This window comes from Rattus norvegicus, chromosome 13 (genome assembly GCF_021556685.1).
Source record: "Rattus norvegicus strain SHRSP/BbbUtx chromosome 13, alternate assembly SHRSP_T2T, whole genome shotgun sequence".
NCBI lineage: Eukaryota > Metazoa > Chordata > Mammalia > Rodentia > Muridae > Rattus > Rattus norvegicus.
In genome coordinates, this window is record NC_141546.1 from 90551572 (window position 1) to 90567230 (window position 15659).

General features: G+C 42.2%; 1 protein-coding gene across 6 annotated transcripts in view; it reads right to left on the reverse strand.

The window, feature by feature from the left end:
* The window catches only part of Pld5 (phospholipase D family, member 5), a 355705-nt gene that overhangs the window by 80366 nt on the left and 259680 nt on the right, over window positions 1-15659 (reverse strand). The window lies entirely within an intron of this gene.

The window sequence follows — 15659 nt, forward strand, 5'->3', positions numbered from 1 at the left end:
GCCTCCACTCCCGGACCCTGCATCCATCAGCAATCAGGCCTCTACAAGCACTAACACTCAGGGCTGTGCTGATCAGAGTAGAGAATCGGGGGAGCCAGGTACCTGCATGAGGCTTCAGTGATGAAGGCTCTCAGGATGCTACATTGTTCCCTATGCTAAAGAACTAAAAGGATTGCCCTGTTTATGCCTAGGGGGCTCTGTCCATGGTGACAAGACCACAGCTTCTCAAGTCACCCTTGATGAGTAAGAAAAGGCCATTCCTGCTGGTTACCTGGTCTGTGAACGGTTAGTACAGTGTACATCCCTTTCTTATGATTTTGGAGTGATGGCAGTAACATTGGTAGTTTTGAAAAGAATGCCTCATTCACCATTCCGTCTTCCCCAATGGGAGACCGACTGGCTGATGGTCCCCATACCTTATTTCACCGTTTTTCTCTTTCCATTGCTTTTACTTCTTCACTTACCATATTCATGCTGTAATTTGGATTTCATCTCTTCTTGCCTTTTATATGATACTTCCTCATTTAAGCTGTGATTATCTAGGTCTTAATGAGATGGAACCCACAGCAGTAAACCGTCACTAAGACTATCACAAAAATCAAAAACACCTGAACAGCTGAATGTGACCAGTTGTTTAAATCAGAATGTGGTACAGTCTTCCTGGTTGCTGCTGCTGCAGAGAGCCCGTGGGCAGCACCCCACGAGCGAACCTGAGCCTCGGGACCACAGGTAAGACCAAATTTTCTGCTGCAAGAAAGCTGCCTGGTGAGCTTGGGACACACGGAAGCAGAATTTCTCTAGGACCGGGCACGTTCTGTGTTTACCGGAAGTCCCACACCCGCGGATCCCGGCCCGCAGCAGCTCTCTGCTCCCAGACCCGGTGAGAGAGAGACCCAACCGCCTGGTCAGGTGGGCACTCCTGAGGCTGCAGAGCGGAAGAGACCACCAACACTGCTCACCCCTGCCCACATCCCTGGCCCAAGAGGAAACTGTATAAGGCCTCTGGGCTCCCGTGGGGGAGGGCCCAGGAGCGGCAGGACCCCTGCCTGAGACACCACCGGAACCTGAAAGAAACAGACCGGATAAACAGTTCTCTGCACCCAAATCCCGTGGGAGGGAGAGCTAAACCTTCAGAGAGGCAGACAAGCCTGGGAAACCAGAAGAGACTGCTCCCTGCACACACATCTCGGACGCCAGAGGAAAAAGCCAAAGACCATCTGGAACCCTGGTGCACTGAAGCTCCCGGAAGGGGCAGCACAGGTCTTCCTGGTTGCTGCCGCTGCAGAGAGCCCGTGGGCAGCACCCCACGAGCGAACTTGAGCCTCAGGACCACAGGTAAGACCAAATTTTCTGCTGCAAGAAAGCTGCCTGGAGAACTCAAGACACAGGCCCACAGGAACAGCTGAAGACCTGTAGAGAGGAAAAACTACACGCCCGAAAGCAGAACACTCTGTCCCCATAACTGACTGAAAGAGAGGAAAACAGGTCTACAGCACTCCTGACACACAGTCTATAGGACAGTCTAGCCACTGTCAGAAATAGCAGAACAAAGTAACACTAGAGATAATCTGATGGCGAGAGGCAAGCACAGGAACCCAAGCAACAGAAACCAAGACTACATGGCACCATCGGAGCCCAATTCTCCCATCAAAACAAACATGGAATATCCAAACACACCAGAAAAGCAAGATCTATTTTCAAAATCATATTTGATCATGATGCTGGAGGACTTCAAGAAAGACATGAAGAACTCCCTTAGAGAACAAGTAGAAGCCTACAGAGAGGAATCGCAAAAATGCCTGAAAGAATCGCAAAAATCCCTGAAAGAATTCCAGGAAAACATAAATAAACAAGTAGAAGCCCATAGAGAGGAGACACAAAAATCCCTGAAAGAATTCCAGGAAAACACAATCAAACAGTTGAAGGAATTAAAAATGGAAATAGAAGCAATCAAGAAAGAACACATGGAAACAACCCTGGATATAGAAAACCAAAAGAAGAGACAAGGAGCTGTAGATACAAGCTTCACCAACAGAATACAAGAGATGAAAGAGAGAATCTCAGGAGCAGAAGATTCCATAGAAATCATTGACTCAACTGTCAAAGATAATGTAAAGCGGAAAAAGCTACTGGTCCAAAACATACAGGAAATCCAGGACTCAATGAGAAGATCAAACCTAAGGATAATAGGTATAGAAGAGAGTGAAGACTCCCAGCTCAAAGGACCAGTAAATATCTTCAACAAAATCATAGAAGAAAACTTCCCTAACCTAAAAAAAGAGATACCCATAGACATACAAGAATCCTACAGAACTCCAAATAGATTGGACCAGAAAAGAAACACCTCCCGTCACATAATTGTCAAAACACCAAACGCAGAAAATAAAGAAAGAATATTAAAAGCAGTAAGGGAAAAAGGTCAAGTAACATATAAAGGCAGACCTATCAGAATCACACCAGACTTCTCGCCAGAAACTATGAAGGCCAGAAGATCCTGGACTGATGTCATACAGACCCTAAGAGAACACAAATGCCAGCCCAGGTTACTGTATCCAGCAAAACTCTCAATTAACATTGATGGAGAAACCAAGATATTCCATGACAAAACCAAATTTACACAATATCTTTCTACAAATCCAGCACTACAAAGGATAATAAATGGTAAAGCCCAACATAAGGAGGCAAGCTATACCCTAGAAGAAGCAAGAAACTAATCGTCTTGGCAACAAAACAAAGAGAATGAAAGCACACAAACATAACCTCACATCCAAATATGAATATAAAGGGAAGCAATAATCACTATTCCTTAATATCTCTGAATATCAATGGCCTCAACTCCCCAATAAAAAGACATAGATTAACAAACTGGATACGCAACGAGGACCCTGCATTCTGCTGCCTACAGGAAACACACCTCAGAGACAAAGACAGACACTACCTCAGAGTGAAAGGCTGGAAAACAACTTTCCAAGCAAATGGTCAGAAGAAGCAAGCTGGAGTAGCCATTCTAATATCAAATAAAATCAATTTCCAACTAAAAGTCATCAAAAAAGATAAGGAAGGACACTTCATATTCATCAAAGGAAAAATCCACCAAGATGAACTCTCAATCTAAATATCTATGCCCCAAATACAAGGGCACCTACATACGTAAAAGAAACCTTACTAAAGCTCAAAGCACACATTGCACCTCACACAATAATAGTGGGAGATTTCAACACACCACTCTCATCAATGGACAGATCATGGAAACAGAAATTAAACAGTGATGTCGACAGACTAAGAGAAGTCATGAGCCAAATGGACTTAACGGATATTTATAGAACATTCTATCCTAAAGCAAAAGGATATACCTTCTTCTCAGCTCCTCATGGTACTTTCTCCAAAATTGACCATATAATTGGTCAAAAAACGGGCCTCAACAGGTACAGAAAGATAGAAATAATCCCATGCGTGCTATCGGACCACCACGGCCTAAAACTGGTCTTCAATAACAATAAGGGAAGAATGCCCACATATACGTGGAAATTGAACAATGCTCTACTCAATGATAACCTGGTCAAGGAAGAAATAAAGAAAGAAATTAAAAACTTTTTAGAATTTAATGAAAATGAAGATACAACATACCCAAACTTATGGGACACAATGAAAGCTGTGCTAAGAGGAAAACTCATAGCGCTGAGTGCCTGCAGAAAGAAACAGGAAAGAGCATATGTCAGCAGCTTGACAGCACACCTAAAAGCTCTAGAACAAAAAGAAGCAAATACACTCAGGAGGAGTAGAAGGCAGGAAATAATCAAACTCAGAGCTGAAATCAACCAAGTAGAAACAAAAAGGACCATAGAAAGAATCAACAGAACCAAAAGTTGGTTCTTTGAGAAAATCAACAAGATAGATAAACCCTTAGCCAGACTAACGAGAGGACACAGAGAGTGCGTCCAAATTAACAAAATCAGAAATGAAAAGGGAGACATAACTACAGATTCAGAGGAAATTCAAAAAATCATCAGATCTTACTATAAAAACCTATATTCAACAAAATTTGAAAATCTTCAGGAAATGGACAATTTCCTAGACAGATACCAGGTATCGAAGTCAAATCAGGAACAGATAAACCAGTTAAACAACCCCATAACTCCTAAGGAAATAGAAGCAGTCATTAAAGGTCTCCCAACCAAAAAGAGCCCAGGTCCAGACGGGTTTAGTGCAGAATTCTATCAAACCTTCATAGAAGACCTCATACCAACATTATCCAAACTATTCCACAAAATTGAAACAGATGGAGCACTACCGAATTCCTTCTACGAAGCCACAATTACTCTTATACCTAAACCACACAAAGACACAACAAAGAAAGAGAACTTCAGACCAATTTCCCTTATGAATATCGACGCAAAAATACTCAATAAAATTCTGGCAAACCGAATTCAAGAGTACATCAAAACAATCATTCACCATGATCAAGTAGGCTTCATCCCAGGCATGCAGGGATGGTTTAATATACGGAAAACCATCAACGTGATCCATTATATAAACAAACTGAAAGAACAAAACCACATGATCATTTCATTAGATGCTGAGAAAGCATTTGACAAAATTCAACACCCCTTCATGATAAAAGTCCTGGAAAGAATAGGAATTCAAGGCCCATACCTAAACATAGTAAAAGCCATATACAGCAAACCAGTTGCTAACATTAAACTAAATGGAGAGAAACTTGAAGCAATCCCACTAAAATCAGGGACTAGACAAGGCTGCCCACTCTCTCCCTACTTATTCAATATAGTTCTTGAAGTTCTAGCCAGAGCAATCAGACAACAAAAGGAGATCAAGGGGATACAGATCGCAAAAGAAGAGGTCAAAATATCACTATTTGCAGATGACATGATAGTATATTTAAGTGATCCCAAAAGTTCCACCAGAGAACTACTAAAGCTGATAAACAACTTCAGCAAAGTGGCTGGGTATAAAATTAACTCAAATAAATCAGTTGCCTTCCTCTATACAAAAGAGAAACAAGCCGAGAAAGAAATTAGGGAAACGACACCCTTCATAATAGACCCAAATAATATAAAGTACCTCGGTGTGACTTTAACCAAGCAAGTAAAAGATCTGTACAATAAGAACTTCAAGACACTGAGGAAAGAAATTGAAGAAGACCTCAGAAAATGGAAAGATCTCCCATGCTCATGGATTGGCAGGATTAATATAGTAAAAATGGCCATTTTACCAAAAGCAATCTACAGATTCAATGCAATCCCCATCAAAATACCAATCCAATTCTTCAAAGAGTTAGACAGAACAATTTGCAAATTCATCTGGAATAACAAAAAACCCAGGATAGCTAAAGCTATCCTCAACAATAAAAGGACTTCAGGGGGAATCACTATCCCTGAACTCAAGCAGTATTACAGAGCAATAGTGATAAAAACTGCATGGTATTGGTACAGAGACAGACAGATAGACCAATGGAATAGAATTGAAGACCCAGAAATGAACCCACACACCTATGGTCACTTGATTTTTGACAAAGGAGCCAAAACCATCCAATGGAAAAAAGATAGCATTTTCAGCAAATGGTGCTGGTTCAACTGGAGGGCAACATGTAGAAGAATGCAGATCGATCCATGCTTATCACCCTGTACAAAGCTTAAGTCCAAGTGGATCAAGGACCTCCACATCAAACCAGACACACTCAAACTAATAGAAGAAAAACTAGGGAAGCATCTGGAACACATGGGCACTGGAAAAAATTTCCTGAACAAAACACCAATGGCTTATGCTCTAAGATCAAGAATCGACAAATGGGATCTCATAAAACTGCAAAGCTTCTGTAAGGCAAAGGACACTGTGGTTAGGACAAAACGGCAACCAACAGATTGGGAAAAGATCTTTACCAATCCTACAACAGATAGAGGCCTTATATCCAAAATATACAAAGAACTCAAGAAGTTAGACCGCAGGGAAACAAATAACCCTATTAAAAAATGGGGTTCAGAGCTAAACAAAGAATTCACAGCTGAGGAATGCCGAATGGCTGAGAAACACCTAAAGAAATGTTCAACATCTTTAGTCATAAGGGAAATGCAAATCAAAACAACCCTGACATTTCACCTCACACCAGTGAGAATGGCTAAGATCAAAAACTCAGGTGACAGCAGATGCTGGCGAGGATGTGGAGAAAGAGGAACACTCCTCCATTGTTGGTGGGATTGCAGACTGGTACAACCATTCTGGAAATCAGTCTGGAGGTTCCTCAGAAAATTGGACATTGAACTGCCTGAGGATCCAGCTATACCTCTCTTGGGCATATACCCAAAAGATGCCTCAACTTATAAAAGAGACACGTGCTCCACTATGTTCATCGCAGCCTTATTTATAATAGCCAGAAGCTGGAAAGAACCCAGATGCCCTTCAACAGAGGAATGGATACAGAAAATGTGGTACATCTACACAATGGAATATTACTCAGCTATCAAAAACAACGAGTTTATGAAATTCGTAGGCAAATGGTTGGAACTGGAAAATATCATCCTGAGTGAGCTAACCCAAACACAGAAAGACATACATGGTATGCACTCATTGATAAGTGGCTATTAGCCCAAATGCTTGAATTACCCTAGATCCCTAGAACAAACGAAACTCAAGACGGATGATCAAAATGTGAATGCTTCACTCCTTCTTTAAATGAGGAAAAAGAATACCCTTGGCAGGGAAGGGAGAGGCAAAGATTAAAACAGAGACTGAAGGAACACCCATTCAGAGCCTGCCCCACATGTGGCCCATACATATACAGCCACCCAATTAGACAAGATGGATGAAGCAAAGAAGTGCAGACCGACAGGAGCCGGATGTAGATCACTCCTGAGAGACACAGCCAGAATACAGCAAATACAGAGGCGAATGCCAGCAGCAAACCACTGAACTGAGAATAGGTCCCCTGTTGAAGGAATCAGAGAAAGAACTGGAAGAGCTTGAAGGTGCTCGAGACCCCAAAAGTACAACAATGCCAAGCAACCAGAGCTTCCAGGGACTAAGCCACTACCTAAAGACTATACATGGACTGACCCTGGACTCTGACCCCATAGGTAGCAATGAATATCCTAGTAAGAGCACCAGTGGAAGGGGAAGCCCTGGGTCCTGCTAAGACTGAACCCCCAGTGAACTAGTCTATGGGGGGAGGGCGGCAATGGGGGGAGGGTTGGGAGGGGAACACCCATAAGGAAGGGGAGGGGGGAGGGGGATGTTTGCCCGGAAACCGGGAAAGGGAATAACACTCGAAATGTATATAAGAAATACTCAAGTTAATAAAAAATTAAAAAAAAAAAAAAAAAGAATGTGGTACAACCCGCTGTCATGTCTTGAAGTGTTGCCATCCCAAACTCATTTACAGCGTTAGTTTATTCTGACGCAAGGCTGCTGTAAGTGTATTAAAGTCAGTTCTCTCAAAAGAGCAGGCATTTGTGTATGTAGCTAATGAACTAAGCTAGTCTGTCTTTAGGTACTCAGAAGTAATGAAGAGACCACATCCTTGTAAGGATTGTGATTACCAAGGATGTATAACACTGCACGCATTAGGATACTGCTGGGAGTTTTGAAAGGAGAGAAGATTGGAGAACGTACGTAGGTAGAAAGCATGCTAAATCCAGTCTTTGGCATCCCAAATTAAAAAAAAAATGCTGTGTCTGAGTGCTGTCTGGGAGCAGACATTTTGATGGCCACAGATGCTGATTGACACATGAACCTGGCTTTACACAGGGAAAAACACAAACTATGCCTCTTGTCTCCGTGAGGCAAGGTTGAAAAGAGAAGCTGCAGAGAAGGATCTGTGGGCATAGGGACGGATACCCAAGCAGGATTTCTCTGAGAGCGGACAAGCTTTGTTCTTTCCTTTTTCATTCTGGAAGCAATGCCCGTGTGGTCCTTAGCGTTTAGCCATCCCGGCAGCATAAGAACAGCTGGGGAAGACTGGTAATTCCCAGGGGAGGGGCCACCAGGTAGAGCAGAATTTGAATATCAGAACAGGAGGTCATCATCCATGACAACTGTGAAGGGACCTGCGTCTACCTGAAGGGGACACAGAGAGCAATGGTGTTTGTCCTTAGAGATGGCATAGGGCTTCTATGCCAGAGTGTCACAGGGGCTTAAAACAACTGAATGTCTCACATCGGGGAGTTGGTAGTCCAAACTAGGGCTGGGCATGAGTGTAGTGGTAGAATACTTGCCTGGCATACAAGAGGCCCTGGGCTGTTTGTTTCTCAGCATTGTCAAACCAGACCAGACCAGACCAGAGTAGATCAGACTAGATCAGAACAGACTAAACCAAACCAACTCAAGCTACCTGAGAGAAGTTCAAACTCAAGGCTTTGAGGAGAGCCAAGCTTCCTCTGACCCCTGTAAGAATCTTACCTCAGCCTGGCTTCTGGGCACTCCTGGTTTTTGGCTGCAGCACCTCAGTCTGTCTTTCTTTTCCTGTGTTTTCTTCTTCCTGGCCTTGTTTTCTTTCTTTCTTTTTTTTTTTTTTTTGGTTCTTTTTTTTGGAGCTGGGGACCGAACCCAGGGCCTTGCGCTTTCTAGGCAAGCGCTCTACCACTGAGCTAAATCCCCAGCCCCCTGGCCTTGTTTTCTTATTAGGACACCAGTCACGATTGATGAAGGACCAGCCCTTCCATAGGCGCCTCGTTTAAACTACTTATATCTGCAACAGCACTATTCTCACCTAAGGTGACATTCTGTGGCAGAGAGGGCAAAGACTTCAGTGGGCCTTTTAGGGGATGTAATTAACTGGCCGGAATTTTTCAACAGCAATAAAATGGCGGGCACTGAAGAAAGGACATTCCTTTCCTCTGCAAGAGAACAAAGGCACCTTTGGGGCCTGGCCCAGATTCTACCTAGCTCTAGCCAAATCCTTCTTCTCCTGTCTAGGAACAATTTGAACTCTGAGGTATCGTCTGCCCCTCACACAGCGTTTAAATCTTGGCTGTTAAATCTGTGTTCTCTTTATTAGGTTCTAATTTTGCTTAGGTTTGCTGAAGCCCCAGCTCACTAAACCTCTAGAAACAAAATGTCTAATCTGCAAGATTCATGGAAACTCTGCTCTTTGATTCACCCCAGGCCCCTTACATGTTGCTACATATGGCTACTTGCAACAACTTCCTTTGCAATTTAGCCTAAGTAGTTTGCATTTGGAGCCCACCGGGTCTGTAGATACAGACATTGTAAAATTATTATGTTACAAAGAAAGTGACTTTTCTTTGGCAAATGTTTACTAAACAGTCTATATCAGACTTCTGTTTTGGATAAAAGTCAAGACAAAAGGTATAACCTGACTGATTGCAAGTCAGTCTTGCTAAAGTGCTCTCAGATCACCCAGGCTGCCTCAAGAAAGCACTCTAAACTGGACAGTTATAAACACCAAGTTTTCTTTTTTATAGTGCCAGAGGCTGAGGGGCTCAAGATCCAGCCATCGATTGATTCATGATGGGCCAAGGGTCTGCCTTTACTTTCACAGATGTCCTTACTTTGTCTTCTCAGAGTGGAAGATGCGGAGAGCTGCTCCTAGGTCTGTCTCTCTGTATCTGTCTCTGTCTGACAAGGCCTCACTGTGTAACCAATGCTGGCTTCAAATTCACAATCCTCTTGCCTTAGCTTTCTGAGTGCAGAGACTAGAGTAATGTATAACTTTATCTAGGGTCACTAATCTTATTTTAAACAGCTTCATGTGCACGATCCAATAACTTCCTAAAAATGCTGTCTTCTAAAACCATTACCTGAAGTGTCAGAATTTCAGCATAGAGAACAGACCAGAGCAGCACACTCTTTACAATAACCAGGACATGGTTCATTCTGAGAGAGATAAGAAAGGAGGAGTCCTCATCACTGTACTAAGAAAACCATGAGAAGGCTGAGACCAAAAAAGACATGACTGATTCATACTTCTGTCCTGGACTAGAGGCACTCATAAGAAAGTGGGGATCAAGCAATATGTAATATTATTTCTCGTTTGTTAAACATCTGTGGTGGACATGTTGCAATGTCTGAGGATACTTCCTGGATTGCAAACCTCAAAGAAGTATTATTAACATTCAATAAATAGATTGCTAAATATTCCACAAAGTGTAGTCTAAGCCTCAGAACAAAGTCACCCAGTGTCAATCAATCCCAACCAAGGATGAGAAAGTGTGTGTGTGTGTGTGTGTGTGTGTGTGTGTGTGTGTGTGAGAGAGAGAGAGAGAGAGAGAGAGAGACCTCATATCTCTGATGTTTCTATAATCATAGTCAAAATTCTCTGTCCACCATTCTCTTGTTCCTAAATATGTATTTTCTCATATATGAAGTGAAGACTTACAGGTTCTTTGGAAAGTCAGTTGTGTTGGATGGGGCAAACACGTGAAGTAACATTTCATTGAAGCAGACACAGGTGAAAGACTAAGGCAGACTCTGGAAGAAATGTTTCACTGAAGCAGATACAGGAGAAATGATGTTCTGCTAAAGCAAGCTCATGATAGGACATGTGATGAGGATTCTTTGCTTAGGACACACATGTATTGGTCTGCCTTACATTGCATAGCTGGTCTGCATGTGTTGGGACTCCATATAGAGAAAGGCACCAAAGAACTTGGTGGTCTGCTGCAGCTTCTTGCCACCTCCACGAACTTGGGCTGATTGGGAGAGTGATGTCAGCTGAGACAGACACACGTGCTGAAGCGAGACCCGTGGAGGACATGTGATGTTTAGAGAGAATATTGAAAGGGCTCAGTGGACAGTGGTGGAGAGGGAGCGAGGCTTGCTTACAGAGCTAGGCTTGCAATGCTTGTTGGTCTTTGATCTTCACTGATCTTTGCTTCGCTGAGAGAGGCACGACCGAGAACTTTTCCTGGTGTTCCTCCTTGGTCCCTCTTGATGACTTGTGTCGTGGCGGAGGCCTGGCTGTCTGTGCTAGGTCATGCCACCACTACTGAGTCATGCTTGCAATCCCTATTCTACCCAACTGGACTGCTGGTATGTTTCCAAGTGGATGGAGCTGCCTTTCTCTGCTAACCTGTGAACTGAACTGCCGATTTCCAGACAACATAGATGGGAGCTGCTCCAAAGACCCTTTTTTAAAAGGTTCACTTCCCCCGTATCCTTTCTTTCCCACTTAACAGTGTTTAAGAACCAGTTAACATGTTTAAGAACCATCATTAAAAGTAGGCTTTGAAAAAATTGGTTATACATATAGAGGGGTCCCAAACAGCAATACAAAAACATGTCTGCCGCTAGCTTTTGAACCAGTTACTAATGAGCCTCAAACATGTATCAACGGGAGTGACATCAGTCATTATGGATTTGTGGAAAGGCTTTCAGAGTTTCCTGAGAGTATGTGGCAGAATCTATCTTATCTAATCCATCTTCTCCTCAGAAAAGGATCACAGTCAGCCTGTTCTTATAAGCTTCATTGGTATTACCTAGTTCAATATCTCACAGCGTTTAGAAGTCATTGGCTTGAAGGCTAAAGGGGAGCATTGAAAAGTATAATGAAACATCTTCACTCTCAAACAATTCAGTAAGGGAGAGGAGACTTTAAAAGTATCAGTCAAAACTCCAGCTGGGGAAAGGGAGAATCCTGGGCTGGGGAGGTGACTCAGTGGTTGAAGCATCTGCCCCACAACCCTGACACTGTCTCTCACCTGCAATGTCAGTGCTCCCGTGGTAAGATGGGAAACAGACAGGAGACTCCCTGGAAGCTGTGGGTAAACCTAACTGACATATGCAGCGGCTAACAGGACATTGTGCTTCAAACAAGGTGAAGCATGAGCCCCAATATCCAACGTTTATCTCTGACCTCCACACTCATACCATGGTACATATATCATACACACATATGTACACAAACACACACATATATGTACATGCATATGTGTACTATGTGTATGTATACATGTATGTATATACAATCTTACACATGAATGTGCACATACTCACACATGTATTACATACCTACATGTACATACATACACATGCACACATAGCGAAACTGAAGAGCTCACCGCAGTTCCAACATCTATTCAAATATTCTGAAACTATGATGAGGAATTTTTTTTTATTAACTTGAGTATTTCTTATTTACATTTCGAGTGTTATTCCCTTTCCTGGTTTACGGGCCAACATCCCCCTAACCCCTCCCCCTCCCCTCCTTTATGGGTGTTCCCCTCCCCATCCTCCCCCCATTACCGCCCTCCTCCCAACAATCACGTTCACTGGGGGTTCAGTCTTAGCAGGACCCAGGGCTTCCCCTTCCACTGGTGATCTTACTAGGATATTCATTGCTACCTATGAGGTCAGAGTCCAGGGTCAGTCCATGTATAGTCTTTAGGTAGTGGCTTAGTCCCTGGAAGCTCTGGTTGCTTGGCATTGTTGTTCATATGGGGTCTCGAGCCCCTTCAAGCTTTCCAGTTCTTTCTCTGATTCCTTCAACGGGGGTCCTGTTCTCAGTTCAGTGGTTTGCTGCTGGCATTCGCCTATGATGAGGAATTTTTAAAGTGACTCATAAAAGTTTGTCTTCTAGTTTGGACTCACAAGGGCAATTTTTAGGCACTGTCTCCTCCACCTGACATGTTTTTCTGACCACTGGGATATTCTAGCTCCTGCAGAAAATCATGCTTTGATTATTATTTCATAATCTGTCAATTAGGTCACCCATAGGAGTGGTGATTTTTAGAAGCTACTGGCTTAAAAGTAAAAATTCTGAGTAAAAAGAACAATTCACTCTGATCAGAAAATAAAATTTTCTTAATAACATCCCCTAATTATCCTTGAGCATACAACAATCCTAAACTCAAAACTGGTGAGCTGAAATATTTACTGTAGTGGCTCACCATTGGGTAAGATGATGATAAGGTCCAGAAGCAAGAACCCATGCTTGGGATGTGGCTTCCCTTCCACGAATCCGTGTAGCTACCGTCTCAGCCACCAAGCTAGGGAGAGGAGACCAAGAAACACTTCTGACCTGTACTTTGCCATTTATTATCCAGTAGGGCCACCTCTAGAGGCTCCATCCCAAGAGTCTGAGAGTGATTCCTGTGCTTATATTACACATGACACTTAACAGTTTATAGGCTCACACCAGGGAGAAGAGTCACATGGCTACCATTGGTCAGATTGAATGGAAAATACAAGTATTCATTGGAGCGTTAAAAAGGGCGTTTTTAAAATAATAAAGAATAATCTAAGAATAAGGCATTTTGAATATGATCTGAGACTCCCACGTTAAAGGTTAGCTACTACTCTGTGTTGCTACTAGGAGTGGATGCAACCTCCAAGAAGTGAGGCTTAGTAGGACATTAGGACACTGTGATGTGCACTCAAAAGGAATTGTAGGGGTCTGGCCTCTTTTCACCTCCTGGGACACCATGAGATGAGAAGCCACAGGCTTGAGGACAAAAGACCAAGACTCTGGATTTTAAATCTATGTAACTGAAAGCAAAATAAATCTTTCTTTCATCTTGGTTAGGAATCACAAATGTTCTTTTGCAGCAACAAACACAGTGAAACGATTAAACATTTTTTTTATCTTGTTTTTGTTTTTGAGATAGGGTCTCTCTATGCAGCTCTTGACCGGCCTGGGATTCACAGAGATCCACTTGCCTTTGCCTCCTGACTATTGGGAATTAAAAGTGTGCTCATGATTAAGTTTTAGGAATTCAACTGAAGCAATAAGTTATTTGATTGGCAGCACTGGAAACAATTGAGGATCTGAAAGTTCTAATAGCATAATAATTAACAACACAGGACATGGAGAGATTAAGATTTATTGGAAAGTTCATGCATAACAGAGTTACCTGGGTCAGTTAATACCTCAAGGGAAGTCTCAAGGGAAGGAAAATAAACGTCCTCCAAAGCAGGGAATTTATAAACATGGTGACTGAAGCACAAAGTATAAAATGGCAGAGTTTGACATAGATGGTTAATGTGATTAAAATGTCTCCCAGAGGATCATGTGTGTGAACACTTGGCCCTCAGCTGGTGGCCTTGGGTTGGAAGTTGGTAGAACCTTTAAGAGTCGGAGTCTTGCTGGAGGAAGTGGATCACTAGAGACTGGCTTTGAACTTTTCTAACCTCTCCTACTTCCTGTTGACTTGCTGTTTCACTTCCTGTCTGATGAGGTAATGAGACAAGATGGCTACCTGTTCCCAAAGCTGTACTTCCCTGCTGTGGTAGAGTGTCTCCGGAACTATAATTTCAAAGACATTTCTACTTCTTTAAATTGTTTCTTAGCAGGGCTTTAGTTAAAGTAACCAGAAAAGCCACTATTGCTGTCTATAATCCAGTCCTGGTGTTCTAGAGAGAACCAAAGCTAGAATGGAAGAAACTATAAAATAAAGAAAAATCTCTAAAAATTGAATTAAAAAGTTTAAAAGCCCACTGAGAGCTGATAAGAAAATAGAATAGACCTCACACCTCATAAGCCACCAATGAAGATCCCAGAAGCTGTTGGAGTGAATTGAACAAGCCAAAATGATAACATGAGAATTATTTAACATGATTTTTAATGGTAAAAACAAAACCCTAAAAAGCTGGGAGCAAATAAATCTGTGTTTGTACCAAAGATTGATGGTAAAAGAAGACTATTTTGTTCTAACCAAAGGAAATTCTTCTAGGAACTGATAAAAAGTTTAAATATTATTTACAAATGGAAGGATTTTTATACCTATGTAATTCAGTAGGTGAATTTAATTTTGCCGAGGAGAATGATGGTCAGAAATGTAACACTGCAGATGCTGTCATATTTCCTAGAAGGGAAATTCACTAGATTTTAATATTTAAATGCATGTTCAATGTCAATGCCATTCAATCAAGCAAACTGTCATGAGTGTCTAAAGTCAATGTATTCACATGATGTTTGATAATAAAAAATGATACCAAAAATTACAGAGAACTTGCTCATTGTTATGTATAGCTGTACCACCCTGAGCATGACCAATCTGGTTTTAGAAATTGAACAAGGTTAGGTCTGGTTAGTATTTGGATGGAAAAAAATTAGCCCATTCTCCTCCAGTTTTATATCTAAGACAAGCACAAGGAAATGAGTCCCAGGGGAAGAATATGACTTGCCTGATGCCATAGAGATAAATTCTTCAATCCCCTACTTTTACTTTCTCTTTTACAGCACTCTGGGGATCTAATCCATAGCCTTGCATGAGGTAAGCAAGCATTGGGTACTGAGCTACATCCTCAGCCCTGGACTCAAGGTCTTGACTGCCAAGTCAGGACTCTGCTTGATTCAGGATCATAGTCACATGACCAACTTTTCTTATAACTATAGAGACTCTTACAAGTGAAGATGCTTGAAACAAATGAATCAAAAGATACTCAATATCCTTAACAAAAGGTCAAAAGAAAATAAGAAACAATAGGAGGGAGAGGAAGAACAGAGGGATGCAAGGAAAGAAAATGAGAAACACCAGGCTTCACTCATTAGGTTGAGAGGGTAGCAGGAAGATGGCCATGTTTTAGGGCAATAGACATGAAAAGACACCTCAGACAAATTGAATAAATGGATGTGAGCATCTCATGTCTGCCTAGGGCCTAGGAAATCACTTGTGACCTCCATTAAGAACAGAGTAGAACTAGTAAGCAGCAAAGGCCCGGGCACTGTAAAGAAAGTAAGATAGGAGAAC